Raw genomic sequence first — 24,894 nt, forward strand, 5'->3', positions numbered from 1 at the left:
GATCATGGGCCTTTTGAGCTGGTGTTTTCGATAGTGCAAGTTCCTGTGCCCAATACACAGTGAGGCCAAACCAACCAAAACGTCAGGGTTTGAAGCAGAGAAAGGTTTATTGCAGTGCCATGCAAGGAGAATGGGTGGCTTGTGCCCCAGAAAGACCCCAAACTCCCCAAACAAAATTGTAGAGGATTTTTAAAAGCCAGGTGAGGGAGGTGGGAGTGGCAGGGTAAGTGATCAGCTTGTGCACACTTCTCTGATTGGCTGATGGTGAGGGTGGTGTCACAGGGGTTATCATTATCAGTCCTTAAGCTCCCAGGGACCTGGCTGCTCTGTGTTCATCAAGTGGTCATCTTCCATTTGGTAGGGGGGTTCACATTTGTACAACAACTCAGGAAATGTGCATCAGATACTGTCATCTGGTTAACTCAGAGAGGAGCTAAAGCAGAGGATCCGGGGAAGGGCCTGTCCTAGAAAGCCCCCTTTAGGGTCCTGCCCCATGACATTTTCTGAGGTATACCTGGTTGAATCTAACTTTTTTTCAGAGCATGATTCTGGGCTCTACAGTTCTTACCACAGCCTTGGATAATCAGGTTCCTGTTATGATGGCCCACTCATTTATTCTACCCTCAGCCTCTTCTGATTTGCGGAGTATCTTTAGAGGCCTAGGGATTGCAATAGGCTTCTTTACACCATGCATAATCGTGCAGGACCCTGTGAAGCTGTCCTCTAGCCTACCCACTCAAACACCTTTCTCACGTGTTTCTGAGTTACTATCTGGACACCAGACTTTTCTCTGTGTTATTACCTCTGACAGATTCTTGATTTCCCCCCAAATTTATTTGAATGTTTTCCTCACACTGTCCCCCTTCACGGTTTGGCTGTGCAGGGAGTGGGTTAACAAGTGAGAATTCTGACTCTTGCTTCTTCCTCTCTCTTCTCTTGCCAGCTTCTACTGGAAAAAAAAATCTTTTCCCTTCCTTTCTATTATGCTATTAATAATGGCAAAAAGCAGCATCCCAACCTCTAAGATACATTTTTTAACTATGCAGGTAACTTTTGGAATTAAGAACTTCTTTGTTCTCAAAGTCTGACTCTCAAAATTATATATTCTCCATGGACCAGATTCAGCATTGAGCCTGGGAACAGAAAGTTGGTCAATTTCTATTTGCCTCTCTGCTTTAACGGTCTGCGTCTGGCTGGGACAGGAATGAACCACATGCCATAAAGTGGAAAAGATAAAAATCACAGTAATTGTGATACTGTGATTTGTAAGAAATTTGGTCATTTGGGTGACCAAAATATATTTCCTCTGTATATTTGGTCTTCCTCACAGTTGCAGGTTTCCAGCTCCCCACATTCTTGGAAGTTACTAACTATTGAGAGTGATAAAGGTGTTTTTTTATGTCAGTGAAGTGGCTCATGGACAGCACTCAGGGATGGGGACTGGTGGCCAGTGGAGCATACCACATGGTTAGAGGTTTAAAACTTTTAGTCCCATCCCCTGACCTCCAAGGAGAAAGAGGGGCTACAGATTGAATCAGACCCTGATGGCCAGTAATTTAATCAATCATGCCTATGTACTGAAACCTCCAGAAAACTCCAAAATAATGGGATCCAGAGAACTTCCAGGTTAATGAACATGTGGAGATTTGAGGAGAGGTACGTCTCCCCTCTCCTGAGGAGAGGACGTGCAGCTCTGTGTGCTGTCTCCATACTTTGCCCTGTGCATCTCTTCCATCTGGCTATTCCTGAGTTAGAGGCGTTTATAATAAACCAAGGATCTAGTACATAAACTGTTTTCTGAGTTCTGTGAGCCACTGTGGCAAATTCATTGAGCCCAAGAAAGAGGTTGTGGGAACCTCTGATTTATCACTAGTTGGTCAAAAGCACAAGTCACAACCTGGGATGATGGTGGGGGGAGGGAGAGGGTGGACCCACAGACAACATTCTTGTATTGTGAACCTGTGGAATCTGATGTTATCTCTGGGTAAAAAGGGTCATACATAATTGAACTGAACTCTCAGACACTCTGCTGGTGTCTGAGAATTGCTTTTTGGTGTGGGTGTAAACCCCCCAACTGGAAATTCATCAGGATACCAAAAGAATAAAATATTATTCCCCTTTTGCTAGATATTTACTATTTTTCTCATATGATGTTTTTGTTTTGTTTTGTTTTGTCTTTTTGCCATGTCTTGGGCCACTGCCACGGCATATGGAGGTTCCCAGGCTAGGGGTTGAATCAGAGCTATAGCCGCTGGCCTATGCCAAAGCCACAGCAACGTGGGATCCGAGCCACGTCTGCAACCTACACCACAGCTCACAGCAACACCGGATCCTTAACCCACTGAGCAAGGCCAGGGATCGGACCCACAACCTCATGGTTCCTGGTTGGATTTGTTAACCACTGAGCTACGACAGACACTCCTCATATGATGTATTCTTCATCCTTCTCTGCCTTGGACTATGTAGGCACCATAAGGGTAGCTCTATATACTGCCTTGAGCTCCCCTGCCTTTTGTCTTCAGGCAGGGGGTCCATCAGTGGAGGCACAAGTAAGAAATCAGATGTGGGAGGTGCATGAAGTCAAGGTTTTTATTTTCCCACCTCCCCAGCTACCTCTCCCAAAAGCCACAGTTCCCATCCAGCAGCTCTCTTGTGCAATCACACCTTCTTCTTACCATTCTAGTAGCTTCTCTCTCCTTTTGTGTCTTCAGATCTAAGGATGTGACATTCTGGTCTCCTGCTAATTCTCCAGTGATATACCAGCCCTTGTTTATTTCCCTTAACTTAAAAAAAAAAATTCGATTAAGTTTCCTCAATTGTCCTATTAAGTATAACATTTACTTTTCTCAGGACTGTTACTGATAAACACATTATAGCTGTATGATTTTATATCTGCATGACATTTTTCAATTAGATTAGAACTCCTTAAAAGGCAGGAATTCTAATATATTTCTTAAAATTTTTATTATAGTTGATTTACAGTGTTGTGGCAATTTATGCTGTATAGCAAAGTGACCCAGTTGTACACACACACACACACACACACACACACACACACACACACACACACACATATATATACATTCTTTTTCTTATATTATCTTCCATCATGTTCTATCACAGATTAGATATAGCTCCTGGTGCCATGCAGTAGGACTTCATTGGGAATTCTAATTCTTAAAATTCTCTTTTGTGCTTTTCCTCTATTGTGAAACATAATACTCTGATTATAAGGATAAGCATGTAATGCTTTCTGAAATTCTTCAGTTAATCATTGGACTGCTATGTGCTAGACACTGTTTTAAGCATTGTGAATGCCATGATAAACAAAATGGAATAGTTCTTGTGCTTATGGAGTCAGTACTCTCCTGACTCTTAACAATTTCCCTACTGTAGGTTGCAATTCTTAATAAACAAAGTGTGTTCTAATTATTGACTATCCTGGTCACATCCTTTTCAAGCAAATCTCTCCTACCCACATCCCAGATGGCTATGATAAGGCAGAGCCATATTTAAGCTGAAATTTGAGAATCCAGAAGTGTGAGTACGCAGTGGAAATACACTGAGATATCAGAGTATGGAAAGAAATAGGCTTAGAAAGAGATAGGGATGCCGTGATGAATTGAGAGACCATTTTGCCTTAGTACTGATTGGATTGCCCATGATGTCTTACTCTGCTAAAATTCGTCTTCTTAGCTTCTCAGGAACTCTTTGTTAAAGTTTTATGACAAAGCTTCCTTTGCTTGGAAGAGTTTGAACAGCTCCTGGTTCTTTAAAGCCAAATGAATCTGAAGAAACATTGTCCCATGGAAAGGAGGAAAAGAGAGGTAAAAGTGCTCTGTAGACTTCGAGTTTGTGTTGCTGCTGCAGTTGTCAACACCAAAGCCCATGGGGGAACAAGCTGAACCAGTGGGTGGACCACGTTGCTTTCCTTCCTGTATCCAATAAAGACTGCACTGCTTCTCAAGCTGGGCTTTTAGGCAATCCTGCTTCATGAATCATAGCCCTGCAGCTTGTTTTACTTTGCCTGACCCTCATACTCCACACCCCCTCTCATTGGTAATTTTGTTTTTCTAGATGTTGAGAAACTGCCAGATGGATCCCTTGCTTCACTTGATCCTTGGATCATTCGTACACCTGCCACTCCTGCTGGTACTTGCCACTGGCATTCCGCTGTCTAAGAGGACTGCCAAGGTACATTTGTCATAGCATGGCTCATTATCACACAAACTAAAGGCAGGGCCATGTCCTAAAACATAAGTATTGAAATTGCCTTTAAGAATCCTGTTAAGCTAAAAAACATTTATGGAATCTGTCTGTAAAATCTCATTATTTAAAAAAAAAATTCTATAATCTACTGGTTGCCTTTTATCCACAATGCTCCAGTCTCATTGCTAAGAAGTCATTTTTGTAGCCTCTGTCTGGTTTCATTTTCTGGGACCAACCTTGTCAAGGGTAGGGAGAGCATAAGCGAGCTCAAGAAATTCAGCCCTATGTGAATCTTGTGTTTCCTGTTCTGAACTTACTGTTTAGTTCTATCACCTAGACTCCTGCTTTGCTCTGAGACCCAGTACCCCACCTTGTGCCTTAGGGGTGGGTAGTTAAGCACAAGAGTCATTTCTGGTTTTGCTGCCAGGTGCCTTTGCGGGTGTTTGAGAGACCCCTTATAATCCTTTTAAATTTTTTACAGAGCTTTTGCACCCTTTGTCTCACCTAACTCTCAGAATAGTCTCATTGAAATCAACTGTTTAACATTTAAAATCCATTTTAATGGAGCCAGGACTGGAATAAAGCTCTCATAACTCCAAAATCAATGTTTTACATATTTGAACAGAAAAGGAACCTGGTAGTAGAATCCTCCAAGTATAATAGAAAAGGGCAGGGTATTCCTGAGCCAGGTTCCTTAACAGGCGTTATACAGACCAAAGGGAGGTTTGTAGGTAGGCACACAGGAAATGAAGACTGCAGTGGTCCCCTGGGCCTGCTTGGTTCAGAAACTGTCTGATTCCCTCCTTCAGCTATTTAAGATTCTAATACATCTTTCAGAGTAGTCAGTGCAGGGTAAGATCTATAGTACAACCCCAGTGGCTCCTCTGAGACAGTATATATTATGGTTCATGAAGCAATTAAAAAAAAGCAAAGCATTCCTCCTGCGCAGGCAGACTCCTGATAGGGAAACCCATGCCTGAGAACAGCAGCAGAGTTCTCTTTCAACTATGTGCAGCGGCAACCTAAAAGGCAGGTGAGAAAAGCAGCTGCCTTTGTGGTTTGATCGGAAGAGTCCTCGAATGGCCCTCTAGTCCCAAGCCTAAAAGTCTCCACATCCTTTGTCTCAGAACTCCCACTCCTTGTCATTCTTTTGGGTTAAGCATTAAGGAACTTTGTTATAATACTAATGTGTCATTTTGAGTAAACCATTATTTGCTTTGAGCTACCAGATTGGATTAATGCCTGATGCATGATGAAGATCTGATTCATCACAGTGAATCAGTGGGTCACTTAGCTCTAAGACCTGGACCCCCGGGCACCTAGAAGTTGAAGAAGGGATGGAGTGGGTACTGCAGGGGGGCCATGCTGGGAAGCCAGGGCCCCGGCATAGACAGGGGGTGCCCAAGAGTGCTGGAAGAACGAGCTGGAGATGCACCATGAGGGAGTACTGACACCGAGAACTGCCTTTACCATTGTCGTGAGGCACCAAGACATAGCTCACGGACCCGTGGAGAGCTAGACTGTTCCATGCTTAGAAAAACTAATTTAGAAAATGTGTATTCTCAGCAGCATAACAGTTCCATCTGTGAGTGAAACAGAGCGCTTTCCTTGGGAGCAGCAGCAAGGTTTAGCAATGGCCCAAGGCCCAGACCACTGGGCAGAGGCCCTTTCTGTTGGGAGAAAGAGTCACACTCCCCTGTTATTTTGCGACAGCCTCAGGACCCACAGGCTGCCTGAAATGTGCAAACTGCATAATTCAGCATGAAAGTTGCCAACAATTTTTGGCTTCAGATTTTTAACTGGTTTTCATTTAGCAACAAATTCAATTTTTTTCCCGGGACACTTTGTGTTTTGATGAAGAAAAATTAGGTGACCTTTACTCAACTTGGCAAAAGAGAGGGTGAGCAACAGTGATCCAGAATAGTAATTACAGGGCTTACTAGTCCCATTAAAAATCCCAGAGCAGCCGTCGGCAGTTCCTGCTCACGTGGTTTGAAAAAGAGGAATGTTCTGTCCTTAAGAAATGACTGTCCATACTCATCAAGTCATGAAACTATGCAACCATTAGTGAATTTAGAGACAAAGCTTCTGATGTGAACAAAGGGAGTAGCATTACCCACTGACTGACTTGAACCTGAAAGCTGGGGTTTCATCCCCATTGCTGTGCTACAGGGCTTCCAGCACCATCTCTCACAGAAGATGTAATTATCAGGTAGAAGTGCCACGGCTGTAATCAAGTATGTGAATAAACTGTAAATTGACTCAACACGTCTCATCATATCCATGACAAACCCGGAACCTTCTGAGGACAGGTAGGGCTACTCAAACCTCCCACCCATCACACTTCCGACAGAAATGGTGTCCCAGCCTTATGAGACAGTGGCCTCCCAGCCACACTTAGGGGTTTAGGAGGTTGTTCACTGCCCTTACAGAAGGTTCCACTGGACAACAGCATTTTCACAGGCTGAAAACATGGCTGCCCTCCTCTTGCCATGGATCTTCCAGCCCAAGGAAGTGACCAAGACAGGGGGCCCCCAGGTCTTTGGTGTGAGCCCGATCTGGAGCCAGAAGGAAACATTCAGCCGTCTTTCAGCATTTGTTCCTCAAGACTCCAATGAGGACATGGCCTGCCACCCTCTGCGTTTGATTCACCAGATGCACAACGGCTGTAAAGGCTGGTTCTCAGCTCAAGTGAGAACGTGGGGCCACCACAAAGGACGGCACAGCTTTCGCTCCATTACACACATCTGCCAGAAATGGACTTTTTGGCACCTGGCTTTTCTTGGCCTCTACATTCAGCATGTGCAAGTCCTACCCAGACCTCCTTGCTCTATCCTTTAGTCTATTCTTTTGGCAGTTTCACCTTGAACAACACACAGCAGGGGCTTTTGCGTTTCTTTTACAACTTCATATTTATAATCTAATAATGGTATTCTCACCTGCTTGGAAAAGAGGTATGAAGTTTTTTGTTCACAGGTGGTGAAGCAAGTATTACTAAAACACTGTGCATCTATCAAGCCCCATGTTCTCAGCAGAGAGCATAGCCTTAAACCATATAGTAAGCATTCAGAAAATTATTTTAATGAATAAATGATTAACATGATGTAGAAATAAGGTGGTGAATTCAAATTAGTTTGGGTAAAAGCCTCTTCCACTGGGATAGTTATTGCCAGGAACAAATATATCTGATTCCGCCTTCAAGCACGTAGAAGATTTTGACCAGTAAAATTTGAGTAGAAAAATGTTACTTCTAGCTGTTAAAAAACAGCTGGGACAGGACGCTGCGTCTGTCTTTCTGTCTCCTATGGATGAAAGCAGTACTCTGGATAGAGGCTGCTCCATCACTCTTGATCTGGATGATGCAGAGAGCTCTAGCAACACATGACAGATGTGTTGTGAGAAAGAGAACCAAACCGTTGCCATTTGAAGTCATTAGGATTTTGAAGTTGTTATTAAGTATAATCTAGTTTGTCCTGATGGACATAGCAACTTAAATTCAATTTTGCAGGTGTGAGTATAGAACCAATGACAGAGGGGTAGAGCTTCTGGGTTTGGGGTTTTGTTGGACTCTTAAAGATAGTGTACTTTCAATAAAGAACACATGGTGGTCTCCCCACCCCCTCGTTGGCTCAGCAGTCAACACAGAGAATCTCTTAAACTAAGCTGGCTGTGACAGTGACAGAAGCAAAGTGATTTATCAGGACTTATTGTTTCCTGGTATCATTGTTTTGTCTGATGTCAGGTTATTATACATGTGGGAGAGAAAGGACACTATGTTGGCTTGTACTAAATAGTGGATCACACTAAATGTATTATTATGAGAAAAGCACTTTCACTTACAGCATCAAAAATGCTTATTGAACATTTTGCATATTGTAAAAAAATGAAATGATTTTAATGATTTTCATTATTTTGTGGAATATGGTTGGTATTAATTTTACAGGTTCATATACTACAGAAGAGTAGAAAAAAGAAAATTGTAATTACTCAAAACCTGCCACGCAAGATAGCCTTGCTTATATATTAGTGACCATCCCTCCAAGCATCTCCCTATGCATGGATACAAAGAGGCACACATGTTTTACTTAATGGGACTATGCTATTAAAGTCACATCTATTTAATTGAATGTAATATGCACAATTCTAAGAACTAAGATGCAGGTATAAGCAACCCCTGTCCTGAAGCTTACTAACTGTGAAGATAGATATTCAACAAGAATTTTCAAGAGAAGGTAGGGGGAGTTCCTGTCATGGAATTTAACTTAGCCTAAGGAGCAAGAGATGACTTCCTCAGGAAATGATTTTTTATAAAAAGATTTTTATCTTACACTACAGCACATCAAATAACTACATTATAATTTTCAGTAGTGTCATAATATTTCATTATATGAAATTATGTATGTATTATAATTTATTTGCAAGTCCTTATTAATAGGTATTCAGTTTATCTCTTTTTAAATCTCTTATTTATATACAGTGTTACAAAGAAGTTCTTTTATATGTATTTTTTTTCACCCTTATGTTTTCTCAGGATAAAGACAGAGAAATGAGAGCATTGGGTCAGAAGTTCTATAAAAGATTTTATATTTGTGTTTTATATGTATATACATATTATTATATATAATATAGTTAAATTATATAACTACATATATTACATATACATATAAATGTGTATACACATCACAGACAGCAGTTATAGATATTGCTGTATTGCCCACAGAAATATGTTAGTTTATAGTATCATTACCAATGCTTAGGAGTGACAAGTCCCCAAATCCTTGAAAATTCAAGAAATGTAAATCGTTAAATCATTTTGTAAACTTTTACCAACATTTTAAGTGGAAAAACTTTCTTTTTCTTTGCATTTCTTTAGTCATCATGAGGCTAACATTGAATATAGTGAGAAGTATTAGACTCCCTAATCAGACACATATAAGTTGGAGATTACCTCACATTAATTCAGGAGCCTTCTACATTAATGAAGTTTTTTGGGGTGCAGCGCATGGAGCATGCTGAGACATCCTCTATGGTAAAGTACAAATTATTGCATCTTGAACCCTTTGCCACAAAGAAAGAGGCACAGTGTTTAGCAGTCCTCTTTCAAATTGCAATGTAGCATATATCACACTTGGGAATAATGTTTTAATCCATTTGTCAGGTGACTCAGAAGAATGTTGGTTTTGAGTATGCCCAAAGCAATAAACGGTTACATGACATGTCTTCTTGCAGCTTGGGCCATACGATCCAGCAGAGACACAGCGTGCTGTGTAGAGCCTCCAGCAATTCACACTAGGAAATATTCGGGGCAGACTCCTAGAATTCTAAAACAGATCATGTCTCTGCAACAGATACTAGGCACCATTTGCTAATAAACAGCTTTGGGCCCTAATAGAGACTGAGAGCCTGACCACAGGGCAGCAGTGACTATGTGACCAGAACTTTTTGTCATGACCTAGGTATTTTCAGATCTAAAGCAGCCACACTCCATTGTACAGAGGAAACAGAACATCCAGTACTGAGCCTGAGAAGGTCAAGAAGGTGCATGTAAAGTGCATAAACAAATGCTTCAACACTCCCAAGAGTCCACGGACTCTGCTCCCTCAGCTCTGGGGCCCACACGGTGATGCGGATCCTCTACAACTAGTTGAAAAAGGAGGGAAATCTCCGGCTTAGAGATGGCTTGGCATAATGCCACAAATGAACTGCTGTCACACCACAGCTGCACTCAGGGAAGTCTCTCAAAAATAGTGGTGAAGAGAAACTCCCCGGTGTGCAAAACGGTAAGGTCTACATTTGTGATTTCATTTGTGTGAAAGAAGTGGCCTGAGATAACAGCTCTCATGGACTCTTGCTTTGTTGACAAGTGGCTTCAGTGGTTGGTCCAGAGTCTGGAAGAAGCAAAAAAAAAAAGAAAAATTAAAATATGAGATAAATAACCCTTGGGAAGAGTGCTGTGATTGGGCTTCTGGGAGTGGACCCAAGAAGCAAATCTGGGAAGCAGTAGTTCTCCTAGGAGAAGTCCTGAAGGTTTGGAGAGGAAGGAGCTAAAGAAGAGAATTTGTATTCGCAGCAGCCTTCCTTATGCATAGGGCTTTGGGCACTGACCTGAATTTTCTTATTGACTCAGGGTTGACTGATTCGGAAGAGATGCCGCAGCATTCTCTCAAAGCAACACTGCAGAGAGGAAAGAAGAGAGTTGAAAAGTTCTCCAGTACCTGGTTTTTACCTCTTCCCCAGGCTTCCGCCTCCAGGGCAGTCGCCCCAGGGGTGTCTAAAAATCTTAAGTTAGTCCCCAAGTCCACTTTCCTTGTGGTTTTTGTGATTTCTATACGGTTGATTCTGGAGCAAAGAGCAGAGCCTGGTTCACGATCTACCTTAATTGCTGTTTTCAGCCTCCTCAACAGTGGGATTGGGGTGAAACAAAGTGCATACAACAAAGAAATGTTGGAGCAAACAGAGAAGACAAAGGAAGCTGGGAGGGCTTTGGGGAAAAGAAAAGGATGTTGAAAGGAGGGAGAAAATATATGTAGTTCCAGGACTTTTCATGTATTTGTGGTTCAAATTCAAGTCATTGCCTGACTTCATTGGAACAAATTAGGTCCATTTTCCCAAACCCAGTCTCCATGGTCATATGAATGACAAGTAATCACCGGATCATTTCATCTACAACCACTGGGGCATTAATCTTGAAATCCTAGGCTAGACTCAGAAATGTGTGAAATAGTGGGGGAGGGGAGGTTCTCTGCCCAATTTCAAGGTCTGAGATTTCCCAAAAGGTACAGAATACACTCCTTCTATTATTCCCATGACTTGAAGCTGATATTTTCAGGTATTTTTTTTTTTTTTGATAAGTAGAGCCCTGGCTGTTGTCATAAAATTAGATATTTCAAATATTTTGCTTTTCTCTTTTTCCTCCCCTATATGTAGTCATGGAGGCTCACACCAGGCAAGTGTTTTGATTTCACTGTCAGTGTGTAGGATTTCATTGTTGTCATTGCTGTGTTTATCACATTCCACCCGGTTATGGGCCATTAGCATTCCACCAAAAAATATAAATTCTGAAATGCAAGGTAATTCAGTGGGCTAGATATCCTAGAAGCCCCCATCCCCACCCCAGTGCACGGGGGAGGCCTCTCCCATCTGGCCAGACCTAGCAGCTGAAATTCACCCCTGAGGCTTCTCAGTCCTGTCAATCATAGCATCCCGCTGTGAACACCATGCAGCCATTCCTCTCACACTGGCTCTCCGGCTGGCAGAACAAGTAACCACATGGGCTCTGGTCCACACTGCTAAGGCCCATGACATTCCTGGAGATAGCAATGAATCAGTGCACGTCACCACTACAGCATCTCTGTTCTGCCCAGAGTCCTTCATCCCAGAGGGTTCCCAAATATTTTGCAAGCTGATACTTTGTCCAAGCTGTGCATAAGCCTCTTGCTTCATCCGCCACTGGAACCCATGCACAGCACCTCGGTGGTGGAATGTAGCAGCTGTTCTGCAGCCGCACCACAATCCCAGGGACCTCAGTTTGGGACAGGAAGCCAAGAGGAATACCATAGCCAATTGAGAGGACAGGAGGGAATTTCAGGAGGTAAAATTCACTAAGCCAAACTTGGAAGCTGGCCAGGACACCTGGTCACCACCCTTCCTCTCCCCAGAAAACATGGGTCCTTATGACCACCAACAGCCTGACTCTAAGCTCCACTCACCCCCGGACACTAAGCAGTGCCCTCCTAAGACTAGCTCTAAACTCTAACACAAGAGAATAACAGTAAAATATTGTAAAAACTAAAACTCATCTCACACCTGCTGAACTCAGCTAATGTCACCCCAGAAGGCACAGAAACATCAGCAAGGTACAGTGAAGGTATGAAAAATGACCAGAGGGTCTAGTCTTACTTCCCTCATAACATTAGAGAGATACTCAGACCTAGGGAAGTATCCCTTGTTTGGAGCTGCGAATATGAATCATAGCCAGAGAGGTGGTTTAGGGCTGTGATGTCAAACAGAACTTGGACGACTGTTTAAGTGAGGTGTAAGTAATCACCACACCAATGGTTTTACCCCAGAGCAATGAGATACATCTGTAGGAATGAGCTGTTTCAAGAAGCACTTAATTAAACAACAGCAAAAGCACTAAACGGCAACGACTCCTCCCCGGCACCCCCACTACTCCTGTGATAATGGCGATGATGATACTTAGCGATGTCACTGTGTGCGAGGTATTTTAGCAGGCACTTGAATTCTCATGTCGTCTTTCCAACCACTCGCTGAGATAGGTACTGTCCTTACGCCCATTTTACATGAGCGTAAACTGAAGAATAAAGGGGTGAAGTAATGTGTCCAGGATCACACAGTCATTGGGGCACCAGGACATGACCTGAGGCAGTCCACCCACTGTTGGACTGTTGTCGCTATACCCCTATACTGCACTGTACCCACCCCCCCGTATTGATAAAGAGGAGAGCCAGGAGACATCGCAAGAGCCTCACCACACTCTGTGGCCCCAGAGAGCTACCATGTACAGAACACAAAGGATGAAACCAATTTTAATTGACAACCTAGAGGGTGATTTATTCCTTCCACAAGCATTTATTGAACAACATCCACCAAGTACTTGATGTAAGAGATAGTGGGGGAGAAGAGAGAGAAGGTTCTGGGTTTGCTGGCCCTTGCAGGTTAGTGGACAGCCGCTTTCCTCTGAGGAGCTTTTGAAGCAAACTTACCGTAATAGAGAAAGTAGTTTCTAGAATGGAATTTACAACTTTGTTTTGAAGTGTCTCCTCAGTTGTGCACTTGGGAACCATGAGTTTACTTTTATCTCAAAGTTTTTTATGATGTAGTTCTATCTACTACTTTAAAAAACTTTCTCGAGGGACATTAAAAGTAACATTTGAGAAAAGTGCTTGAAGAGCATTTGCTGACTTAGGTGGGACCAATATAATTTATATAGAAGCATGCCTAATTAGCCTGACAAGTTTTCTACTTCTTCCAAATAACATTTACCTTTTGTAGTGGTTAATTTTATAATTTACCATAATATTTTCAAGTTGGCTATGCCATCATACCCGGATATTTGGTCGAATGTTTTTGTAGATGTCTGTGAAAGTATTTTTTTTTTTTTTTGTCTTGTTGTTGTTGTTATTGTTGTTGTTGTTGCTATTTCTTGGGCTGCTCCCACGGCATATGGAGATTCCCAGGCTAGGGGTTGAATCGGAGCTGTAGCCACCGGCCTACGCCAGAGCCACAGCAACGCGGGATCCGAGCCGCGTCTGCAACCTACACCACAGCTCACGGCAACACCGGATCGTTAACCCACTGAGCAAGGGCAGGGACCGAACCCGCAACCTCATGGTTCCTAGTTGGATTCGTTAACCACTGCGCCACGACGGGAACTCCTGAAAGTATTTTTAAATGATACTAACATTGAAATGAATATCCTTTGAGTAAAGCAGATCACCCTCCATGAAATGGGAAGGCATCCTTCAGTTCGTTGAAGGCAAACTAGAGGATGACTGACTTCCACCAAGAAGGAGGTTTTCCAGCAGACTGCCTATGGACTTGAGCCACCCTGTAAACTTTTCCCTGTGTCTTCAGCTTGCTGGCCTACCTTGTGTATTCTGGAATTGCCAGCCTCTATAATGCTATAAGGCAGTTTCTTAAAATAAATCTCTTCGTCTCTCTTTAACTCTTTATCTGCCTTTCTGTCTGTCTGCCTCTCTCTCTCCCCACCCCCCACCTCCCGCTTCTCTGTCTGTACACACACACACACTGGTTCTGTTTCTCTGGAGAGGCTTGACTCATAGCCCTGTTAACAGCCACTAACTGTTGTGCTCCTTTCCACTTCTTCCCCAAAAAGCCTTTGTGAGAATTTCAAGCAGCAGAGCAAGCTGACCAAGGACCCATCTTCAGTTAGGAAGCCTTCCTGGGTGACTCTGAAATGACTTAATTTAGGCTACTGCGAAATTCCATCAGCTCAGCCTTGCAGTCCTCCGCGGCTAGGTAGAGGCAGACGGAAGTATGAGGAACAACTGAGGGAATCACTCGTTTCACCAAGTCCCCTGGTGAATGGAAATCTTAAGTCCTTTTCCCAAGCTGCAAGAGTATAAGGAAGTGGGTCCAAATACAACTGCACAGCTAGAAGTTTAGGCCTGGGAGTTGGGGAATGGGCTTGATAGCGGGCCACAATGCGAACTTTTGAAGGCACCATGAGGTGAAACAGCCCGGAAGAAGTGTCGAGTTTAGGCTGAGAGCTGGCTTTGCCAGGTGACCTGGGAGGGTCTCAGTCTCTGAGAGTATGAAGACAAGACCTTCTTCTGTTGGCAGCTTGCTTCTCTGATTTCCAGCCAGCGGTTTTTAAACTGACACCCCCACACTTTAGCAGCTGTGCGGACAGTTGACTTTAAGGGAATGTGAGTGCATGCTGAAAGGTGATTTAGGAGTTACTGCAGTCGCCTAGGCAAGAAGTGATGGTGGCTTTGGACTGGGCTATAGTGTTTGAGGTGGTGAAGGGCGGATGGAGTCAGGACATCTTTGGAAGATAAAGCAGTCATACTTGCTGATAGATTAGAAATGGAATGTGAGAGGGAAATAGGAATTAAGTGTGACTGCTGGGTTCAGGGCCTGTGTGGCTTAATGATGCTGTTTATTTAGATGAGGAGCACTGAGAGATAAAGAGTTTTGACGGAAAAACCAAGAATGCTGTTTCGAACATGTCGTTTTGAAATATCTATTAGGGAATTCCTGTTGTGGAGCAGCAGAAACGAGTTTGACTAGGAACCATGAGGTTTTGGTTCGATCCCTGGCCTCGCTCAGTGGGTTAAGGATCTGGCATTGCCATGAGCTGTGTTGTAGGTCACAGATGCGGCTTGGATCCTGCGTTGCTGTGGCTGTGGCATAGGCCGGCAGCTGTCGCTTGAATTTGACCCTTAGCCTGGGAACCTCCATATGCCGCGGGTATAGCCCTAAAAAGCAAAAAAAAAAAAAAAAAAAAAAAAGTAAGAAATAAGAAATACCTATTAGAAGTGAAAATATCAAACAGCAAATGTATATAGTTTTAAGCCCAGGGAAGAGGTCAGGACCGGAGGGATGAAGTTAGAAATTCGTAGTTTACAGCTGTCACTCAAATTCATGGACTTGATCACCTAATGTTCTCAGTATTAGTTGCACATTAAAATGCTCTGAAGACACTTGAAGAACTGTGGTCACCCTGGGGCCCATCCAGAGTCAGGAAATCAGAGTCTCTGATCTAAGGCACTGTTTCCATTACTTGTTACTTGTTTAAGTTCTATCCATTATTCTAATGAGTAACCGCAGCTAAGAACCACTGAATAAAAGTAGAGAAGGAAGGTAATGGGTCCAAATATGTTTGGAGCAAGGGGTGCCGCCTTATAAGAATAAGAGTAGAGATTCTCAAGGTGAAAATTTGAAATTCTATTTGACACTAACAAACTCAAAGAATATTTAACAAATGGAATATTCTAGACTTTGTTCTTTCTTCTCAGACTTCTCTGCAGACTCCTTTGCCTCTGACTTTAGAATAACTGTTTTCCCCCTGGCTCTGCCCTCTACCCTCTTCTATTCACACTACAGACGGTCCCTGGCACGGGCATCTGTACTATTTCAAATACCAAAAGCAGGCTAATGTTACCAAATCCAAGTCTCTAGGCCAAATTTTCCCCCCATCTTGGGAATTACATGTTTAACTGCTGCTAGACTTTCCTATCTGAAAGTCCTCCAGGTCCTCATACTAACCAATCAAGACTAATAAAAGAAAGAAGGTAGCCTTTTCCCTCGAACCTCCTTTCTTCTGCCGTGGCTCTGGCATCCACGGATCCAGCAGAGACAGACATGTGGAAATCAGCTTGGATCCCTTCCTCTCTCTCACCTGCTTTGCTCAACCCCAAAGTTGTATTTATCCTTCTCTCAACTCTCTCTCTCTTTCTTTCTTTCTTTCTTTTTTTGTATCTTCTTTTAAATTTATTATGAATTTTCTTGATAATTTATAAGAAAAACCACATTTTATATTTAATTTTCCTCTTTAAAATGCTTACTTATATAACTTTCAATATTAGAAAAATAAATGATCATTTATTTCATTGATTTGGGTAAAAACTTAAAATATTATTGATTGCCTCCCCCTTTCCATTCTTCTTTTTTTTATTTATTAAAGTGTAGTCGATGTACAATGTTGTGCCAATTTCTGATACACAGCAAAGTGACCCAATCATACATATGTATATACATTGTTTTTTTCTCATATTACCTTCCATCTTTTTCTACCCCAAGATTGGATGTAATTCCCTGTGCTATACAGTAGGCTCTCTTTGCTTATCCATTTTAAATGTAATAGTTTGCATCTGCCAACCCCAAACTCCCCATCCATCCCACCCCCTCCCCTCCCCCCTTGGCAACCGTGTCTGTGAGTCTGTTCCCCTCTATAGATAGGTTCATTTGTGCCATATTTTATATTCCATATATAAGTGATATCATATGGTATAGGTCTTTTCTCTTTCTGGTTTACTTCACCTAGTATGAGAATCTCTAGTTCATCCTTGTTGCTGCAGATGGCATTATTTCATTCTTTGTTATGGCTTGGTAGTGTTCCATTGTATATATGTACCACAACTTCTTAATCCATTATTCTTATATAAAATATTTTCTCTCCCTTCAGTTCTCTCTTTTCTGTCCTTGAGTTCAATTCCTTGTCATTTCTCCCTTATTTATCACTCTTGCCTCAACCTTGTCCTGCTTTGCTCCTTCCTTAACAAGATTATACCTCAAAATAAAAATCTGACACCCTGATCAAAACCATTCAGTCACACCCCCTTCCCTAAAAGACTACATCTAAAGTCCTCAATATACCATCCTTTTCCCCTTGTCTTTCCTCTGGATCCCTGGTTTTTCATCATTCCGCTGCCTTCTCTAGACACACAGCGTCTGCCTTGCAGTCCTCCAGGAATGCCCTGACTCTGTCACATCTCTCCAGACTTGGCAGGTAGTTTCCTTTGCCCAAATGGCCTCCTGCCTTTCTACCTCCAGTCAAGTTCTATTCAGGTTTTATGTTCAGCTAACCTTCCATACTCATCCACGGACCTCCTTCTCCTAACTTGCATTATACATTTTATGGATCTCCATCAAGTAACTACCCTTTACTGTGTATGTTATTGCTTTATTCTTTTCCTCTTAAAGAGGGACTCCAAATTTTATAAGCTTCAGACCCCACAGAACTTGACAAGATCCCTGTCTTTTTCTTCTTTGTACTCAAACCAGCTGACATAGTATCTTGTGGTATTAGATGCGTAGTACCTATTCAATGAGTGTTCAATGAATTAATCAAATTAAAATTTTCGTTTTATTGGAAGAGACAACTCAAGCCTAGTAAAAACATGGGCTTTGGGAGAGTTTTCTTGTGGTACAGCAGGTTAAGGATCTGGCATTGTCTGTGTTGTCGCTGCTGTAGTTTGCATTGCTGCTATGGCATGAGTTTGATCCCTGGCCTGGAAACTTCTACAAGCTGTGGACCTGGCAAAAACAAAAAACAACAACAACAACAACAACAACAAAAAAAAAAACCAAAGCAAACAAAAAACAAACAAATATGGGCTTTGGAACTAGAGAAATATGAATTTGGGTCAGGGCTCTGCCATTCCCTAGCTATGTGATTTTGAGAAATTTTATTAGCCTTCCACGTACTTAACTCATAGACATACTCTTGGCTCGTAATTATATTTAGAGTTAAAAATGAGAAAGATAGAACTTTGCTTGCCTTGAAAAGTTAATGAACACTAACTGGTAATTGCAATAAGCTTAGAAATTAATAGAAAATTGTGGGTAAGATCTCAATCCATGTAGGCTTTTTTCCTGTGTCTGCCAAGCCATGCTCTGCATCTCAAATGGGTGACTGTATTTAGTGGCAATTAGAATTTATTCTGTCCTTAATTGGGTTTGTTCCATTTCTACCACAAGTAATATTTCAGTGAAATACAATGTTCAAACAAAGTATTTTCCCAGAACCTAGCAGCTTTACTTGCCTAATATGTTCAGGGCTGGTTATTTGCTACCAAAGGCTCCAGAGAGAATCTGCGTGGAGTAACTGAAGAAAACAGAGCTTCCCATCATTTGTGGTTACAGGTGTGCTGACACATTATCATTTTCTAAGTGTGTCTTGCTATGAAGAGCAGTGGGAAGCACTCGTGTAGATAGAGGCCTCATTTACATGGGTTAGTGGCTAGGTTTGCACATTTCTATTCAGTTTTATTTAGCTCTTTAGTGTACCTGTTGCCAAGCTGTGTGTGAATGGTTGGCTTCAATGGGAATCTGATTTTTTTAAGCTTCTAAACTAGTCCTGTTCTAATTCTCATTGCTACTAAATACAATCCTCCATTTGACATGCAGGGCAGCTCTGTTCCTTGTATTCCTGCCTTCGTCTTCTAGATACACTCATTGCTATCAAACCAGTTTTTCTTGAATGCCGCATCTTTTAAGTATTGAGCTCCCGGTACCCTCAACCCTGCCTAAATGTGCTAATTTATAGAATTTAGATAGTCTTCACCTGTATTTGTCCTACAGGAAGTAATTTTGGCCATAGTCCATCCTCAAGGAAGAATCCAAGAAAATTTTCTCCTCACATCATTCATCTGGTTTTTTTTTGTCATACCAGAAATCAGACCAAGGAAGAATCTTATTTTAGAATTCACCCATGTATATGGTTTCCATACATTCCCCGTATGTCCAATAATTATTCCACAAGTTATTTAGAATGCCACTATGTGTCAGGCCCTGTAGTCGTACTGCAGTACTGCACAGGGCCTGACACATAGTGGCATTCACAAAGAGTCATCTCATGATCCTGCCCTGAGAAATGTTTAAATTATTGAAGCTAAAGACATGTATGAAAATAACTATATTGCACTGGAAAAACAGACACTTGAGTTACTGGTGCTAATGATTTCCTCCAAGATCTTCATAAACGGAAGGTGTATTTTTTACAAGTGGGATTACTGCTGCCAATATTTATTTTCACTCTCCAGGTGGGATAGTCCCAGCCAGGGGAAGGGGATACCAAGGAAATAGCCAGAGCAGGTATATCTCTGATAAAACCACCTCATCAACCCTACTCTCTCAACTAAAAGACATTGCTGTTTCCCAAATCCTTTGTTTATGAAACATGTATTCTTATCTTAAAAGGTCCTACTTGTTGTCCCAGTTGACCTGCATCCTGTCTCTCTTGTCCCCAACTCTACCTCATATTGTCAAGCTGCCCCTGCTTTGTCTTGATTATACTTCTTTTTTTTTTTTAAGCATTTATTATCTCACACAGTTTTTGTAGGTCAGGAGTGCCTGGGCTGGGTGTTTCTGGCTATGGTTCTCATTGAGCTATAGTCAAGATGTCACTGAAGATGAGAGGGGTTGCAATCATGTGACAATTTGACTGGGGCTGGCAAATCGGTGCTGGCTATTGGCAAGAGACTTCAGTTCCTTGCCATGTGGGTCTCTCCACAGAGCTGCTTGAGTGTCCTCATAACATGGCAGTTGGTTTTACCCTGAGCAAGTAATCTAAGAGGAGTTAAGTGGAAGCTGCAATACCTTTTTTTTTTTTTTTTTTTTTTTGTCTTTTTGCTAATTCTTGGGCCGCTCCGTCAGCATATGGAGGTTCCCAGGCTAGGGGTCTAATCAGAGCTGTAGCTGCTGGCCTTCAGCAGAGTCGCAGCAACGCGGAATCCGAGCCATGTCTGCAACCTACACCATAGCTCACGGCAACGCTGGATCCTTAACCCACTGAGCAAGGCCAGGGATTGAACCCGAAACCTCATGGTTCCTAGTCGGATTCATTAATCACTGAGCCACGACGGGAACTCCGATTATACTTCTATTGCAGCACTTACTGCATAGTTGTATAGACATACGGTCATGGGTCAGCTACAGGAGCAAGGTGTATTAGACTTGGTCCCAAAGGTAGGATTTCTCCCTTCTGTGCCTAAAGTGTGTATGCATTCATTTATTGAAAGGCTTAAATAAAATATTCTCTGTGAATTAACTCAGCTTTAACTCACTTTCAATTGACATCTCCAACGGACCCTTCCAGAAAGGTGCAAGGAGCCCCATGGATCTGCTTAGATTCGTTGCAACTTAAGTGAAAATGTTAACCTTTTGTGCTGCCTGCTTTGGGGGTTCCATCTAAACTATACTCAGTAAGCTAGAAAAATTGAAAGTAAGCTAGAAATTATTGAAACATATTCCCTGTTCCTTTGTGACTATGCCAGTTGCTCTTTTGAAAAAGAAAAGTTAGCTGTCAAAATGCTGTAGCAGCATGAACATTTTTACTTCAGAGAACTCTGACAAAATAGCACAAGCCAAAAAGGTGGAACTGATTTTAGACTCTATTTACCATATCAAAGAAATTTTCTGCTCCTTGAAAAGCATCACACCAAAAATATTTTAGATTCATCAACTAAAGGCTTAGGACACCATAGTGTGTGGTGGCTATGTTTTCATGGCCAGGTGTATCTTGAGAATTTATGGGTCAGAAAGTTGGAAAAGATGCAAAAGAGAGAACTCCAATCTTAAATGATGGACACAAAGTAATTTTCATATTGAATCTCCATTCATAGTATGCAGACTAGGTCGATTGGATGATCTGGTGAAATAAATCAGAGTCCATGTGGTCTGACAAAAGAGTAAGCTGCTATTACTCCCACAGCAGTTTTCACAGGACTCCAGTTGGAACCCACACAAAATCATTCAGTCAGGCAAATCCTAGCTTAGTGAATGTATGCAGTGTTAATAATTTATTTGACATTTATAGAGATCCTGTGATGTTCTGTCCAGTGTGCTCAGGAAAAATGTGCATGGAGGAAAATAATTGAGTCAATAGGCAAAAAAGCAGACAATTTGACATGACAGCAGAGATGCTAGAGCAGAGTTAGGGACTGATACAGAAGGAGTACAGAGGGAAGAGACAACTAACTTCAAAGGCCCATGGAAAACTTTCAAAGGTGATGTTTCTTGAAAGAAAAAAAATTGAATTTTTCCAGGCAGATGAAGGGACATGAAAAAAGACTGGTATAAATTTCTCGTTGCCTATAGCATAGAAGTGATGGCAGATGCAACAGGAGAGATTTTAAGTTAAACCACAAGGCATAGCTTCTATTCCACCATATTTGGCTTATAATGCTTGAATTCTGAGAAGAATCTGGTAGAGCCTTGCTATAGAAAAGTTAGGCTTTATCTTATGGAAAATTGGGTGCAAAGTGAAGCTTTAAGTCAGAATGACATGCATGGAATTGTTTCGAAGATTAACTCTGGAAGAGATATAGAGTAGATACTACAGTAGGAGGAAAGTGAAGCCAGAAAAGCCAGTGAGGAGGCTGTACAAACAGCCCAGGCATGAGGTCGTGACAGTCTAAAGGGCAGGAAAGAGACAGAGAGTGGCCTGATGGGGCTCAAGTAACTGTCCTTTCCTCTGTTCTGTTTTGTATTATGGGGAACTACTTCCTATCCTGGTCTCATTTGCTGACTAGCTTCCATGTGATCGTCTTGTTGAAGAAGAAATACTGGAGGAAAACTGAAGATGAGAGGAAGAGAAAGCCAGGGTTGTCCCAGTGTCCTTCTAGCTCTAGGAGCAATAGTAGCTTCCTGCTCTTGTTAAATGTCCCTTCTCAGCTCTTCCAGTACCTACTTAAAGCAATTTCCTGAATTGTCATCTGTCTGTTTAGATACAACTGAATGGTGTCTATTCTCCTGACTGGACACTAAGAGATTTAATACAATTGAGAGTGTCAGTACAAAGGAGAATGTACAAGAATTGATGACCATGGTCATGAGGACAGCTCTGACCCTTTGAAGTCATGAGACCCAGTAAGAAAAATAATACCAGCAACTATTCACTGAGAGTTAGAAAGTTCCAGGAACCACTCTTACTGCTCCACATATAGTAACCCATTTAATGCTAACAACAATGCTATTAGATAGAAACATAATGTTGTATAATTTTACAGATCAGAAAAAACAAAGCCCAGAGTGTTTAAGTAACTCATCCACAGTCACAAATTAGTAAATGACAGAGAGTCAAGGGCCAATAACCTAGAGAGAGGATGGAGGAGAAGGATGAGACAGTGAGCTCATAGGGCATGTGGTGTGCAAGGTACTTGCTATTCATTCAAGGCTAGATGTTCTACAGTTGGAAATATAGTCTGTAGTTTAGGAGACAGATTAAAGCTGGAGGTGTCAGTCGTTGTATAAATATTGGAGCTATAGAATGTCAGGTAGAAAAAGATGGGGGGAAAAAAGGTTTAAAAGCTTAGTAGTGAATGTTATTGAATAAATTGAGGCAGATGAATTGACCCATTCTTTCAAATGTAGAGGCAATGGACAAAATGACTGCCAGTAAGGTGCTTCCCAAATTACCATCCTACACTGCTATGATATAATCCCCCAATTTCCCTGTTGCATCACTAACTTGTCATCACGTACTCAATTAGAATGGAAGTTTCTTGGCAGCCCTGACTGTCTATGTTTCAAACAGTCCATCAAACAACAAGTATTTACTGAGCTCTTGGTAAATGGCTAGCTATATGTTAAGTCCTGAAGGGGATTGAAGAGAAACCACTGTGCTCTCTCTTCCCTGAAGTTCTTCCCACAAGCAGATACCTCACATATTCTGCACTGCCATCCTGTGACTTCACTGGGAGCACATACCCATCGAGAGAGGCTCAGTCAATATTCAGATAATAGGGTATTTAACGACAAGGAGGTGATTGAAATTTTCACATTAAAAAAATCTCAGTTTGATATTAATTTAGGGCTCTTTAAAGATGTCTAACATTTCCCATACAGCTCTTATGGAACTTCTTTGTTGCAAAAGAATGCAAGTCATAGGAGGAAGTCACATATTTAACATTTTTTGAGCATTCCCACATTAAGACAATAGGATAAATTCTAAGGACACAAAAAGGGGTAAAGCTTAGTCCCTTGAGAATGACATAGCACAAAAGTAATGATTATAAAGCAGTATATAAAGGGCTGCAAGGGGGCTGCTCATTGGCTACTTCCGGAGGGGCTCAAAAGACCAGCTAACTCAACCTGGGAAGGGATATTAGGATGTACCTACAAGAGACGAATGAGCTGGAGCTAAGTCTTAGGAGACAAGTCAGGATTAACTGGAGAGAGGGGGAGGCCTCCTCGACTGCAGCAGGCGTACCCGATGCCGTGGTGGTGTCATAGCACTTGGGATGTTCAGGGGTTTTAAGTGGGAACAGCTAGAAAGAAAGGAGTGTGCACAGATGCGGTTCGTGGTAAGTCTGGAAGGTTTTGGAGAGATCAGAGCCATTGGTCATAGGGAGGGGCTTTCATTATAACCCCCCAGCAGGGAGAGGAGTCACTGCAGGATTTTAATTGGGGAGTGAAACGATTACATCTATGTCTAAATAAAGTCAAATCAGTAGTATACGGAGAATATATTTGCTGGTGGTTGTGAGGAGTGGGACGGAGTGGAATGTGAGGCTGAGACAGCACTTGGGAGGCAATTGCAGAAACACAGGCAAGAAATTATGAGGGTAACTAATGTCTTTCTCAAGTAGGCCAAGAAGCCTGTTCGCCGTGACCTTTGGTTGGGATGTGTAAACAGAAGGAATTTATTTTCTCTATCTTTCTTTTTTAATGGTTATTATTTAATGTAGGTTATAACCCTTCCTGGAACAGTTCACTAAGACCCCCGGAAAGAGGCAGCCATTAAAATTAAGCTGAGTGAGATGGAAAGTGAGGCTGTAAAAACTCCACCGCAGCCACCTGGAAACAGAAAATGTTAGGTTTGTGAGTCCTGGCAGGCTTCATGGGAAGGAACCCTGTACTTTCAGTAAAAAAAAGAAGACCCATGAGCTGAATTCTTTGGATTTGGAGTTTTCAGTTTTCAACCTTAAAATGAGATGCGTTAGGAGAGGATGGCAAGGGACAACATCTGTCTTTCCTAATTCCAAGAGTATAAACTTTAAAATTCCTTTGCATTCAGGAAAAGCAATGAATGGGAATGGAGTTGGGGAGAAATGGAACTTTGGTGTTAAAATATAATTTTTGCAAAGGTAAACTCGGGACTGTTAGGCAAATATAAAATGATCATATGTCAAGGATTTTAGTTAACTCATTAGTTAATGGGGGAATCAGTAAAACCATAAAATTGATCTTATGCTTATTTGAGAATCTGAGTAGGTATAGGCAACTTAATAAATTGATGGGTTAGATACAAAGCTAGTTAATGTCCAAAAGGTCTATAAACCTTTTAGTGAAGTGTTCTATCAGGCAGTAATTATTTGCATCTCTACTGGGCAAAAATGTTCATGGTAACCCTTGTCCCTAAAGAGTTGTGAAACAGACAGTCAATAGAAAGCCACACTCAGAACTTTCCTGAAACAACAGTCTGGAATTAGAGGCCTGTCTCAATCATTGGAAAAGTTTTCTGACAACAGATAGAGCTTTTGGTGAGAATGGAACTTTATTTCTAGAATGCAAGAAACTATCAAGAATAACAGAGTCAGTTTTGAACATAAAAAGCACATGATAGCCCAGTAGAAAAATGTACTAAGCATGTGAACTGAAAGGTCAAAAAGAAGAAATAAAAATGACAAACAGACATACTGAAAATAAAAATATTCACTCTCACAAGGATTTTTAATAAATGCTGTTTGAAAC

General features: G+C 41.8%; 1 long non-coding RNA gene across 2 annotated transcripts in view; it reads left to right on the forward strand.

Moving 5' to 3' along the window:
* LOC110260334 (uncharacterized) overlaps nt 1-24,894 on the forward strand; it is a 146,977-nt gene that overhangs the window by 26,436 nt on the left and 95,647 nt on the right. For both annotated transcript variants that reach the window (XR_014844363.1, XR_014844364.1), the window contains exon 2: nt 4,078-4,194. This is a non-coding gene — a long non-coding RNA (uncharacterized LOC110260334). The remainder of the gene's footprint in view (nt 1-4,077; nt 4,195-24,894) is intronic.

This window comes from Sus scrofa, chromosome 4 (assembly GCF_054392235.1).
Source record: "Sus scrofa isolate SSC_HxYL_T2T_F1_AM1 chromosome 4, Sscrofa_HxYL_maternal_Yorkshire_Landrace_v2.0, whole genome shotgun sequence".
Classification (NCBI taxonomy): Eukaryota; Metazoa; Chordata; class Mammalia; order Artiodactyla; family Suidae; genus Sus; species Sus scrofa.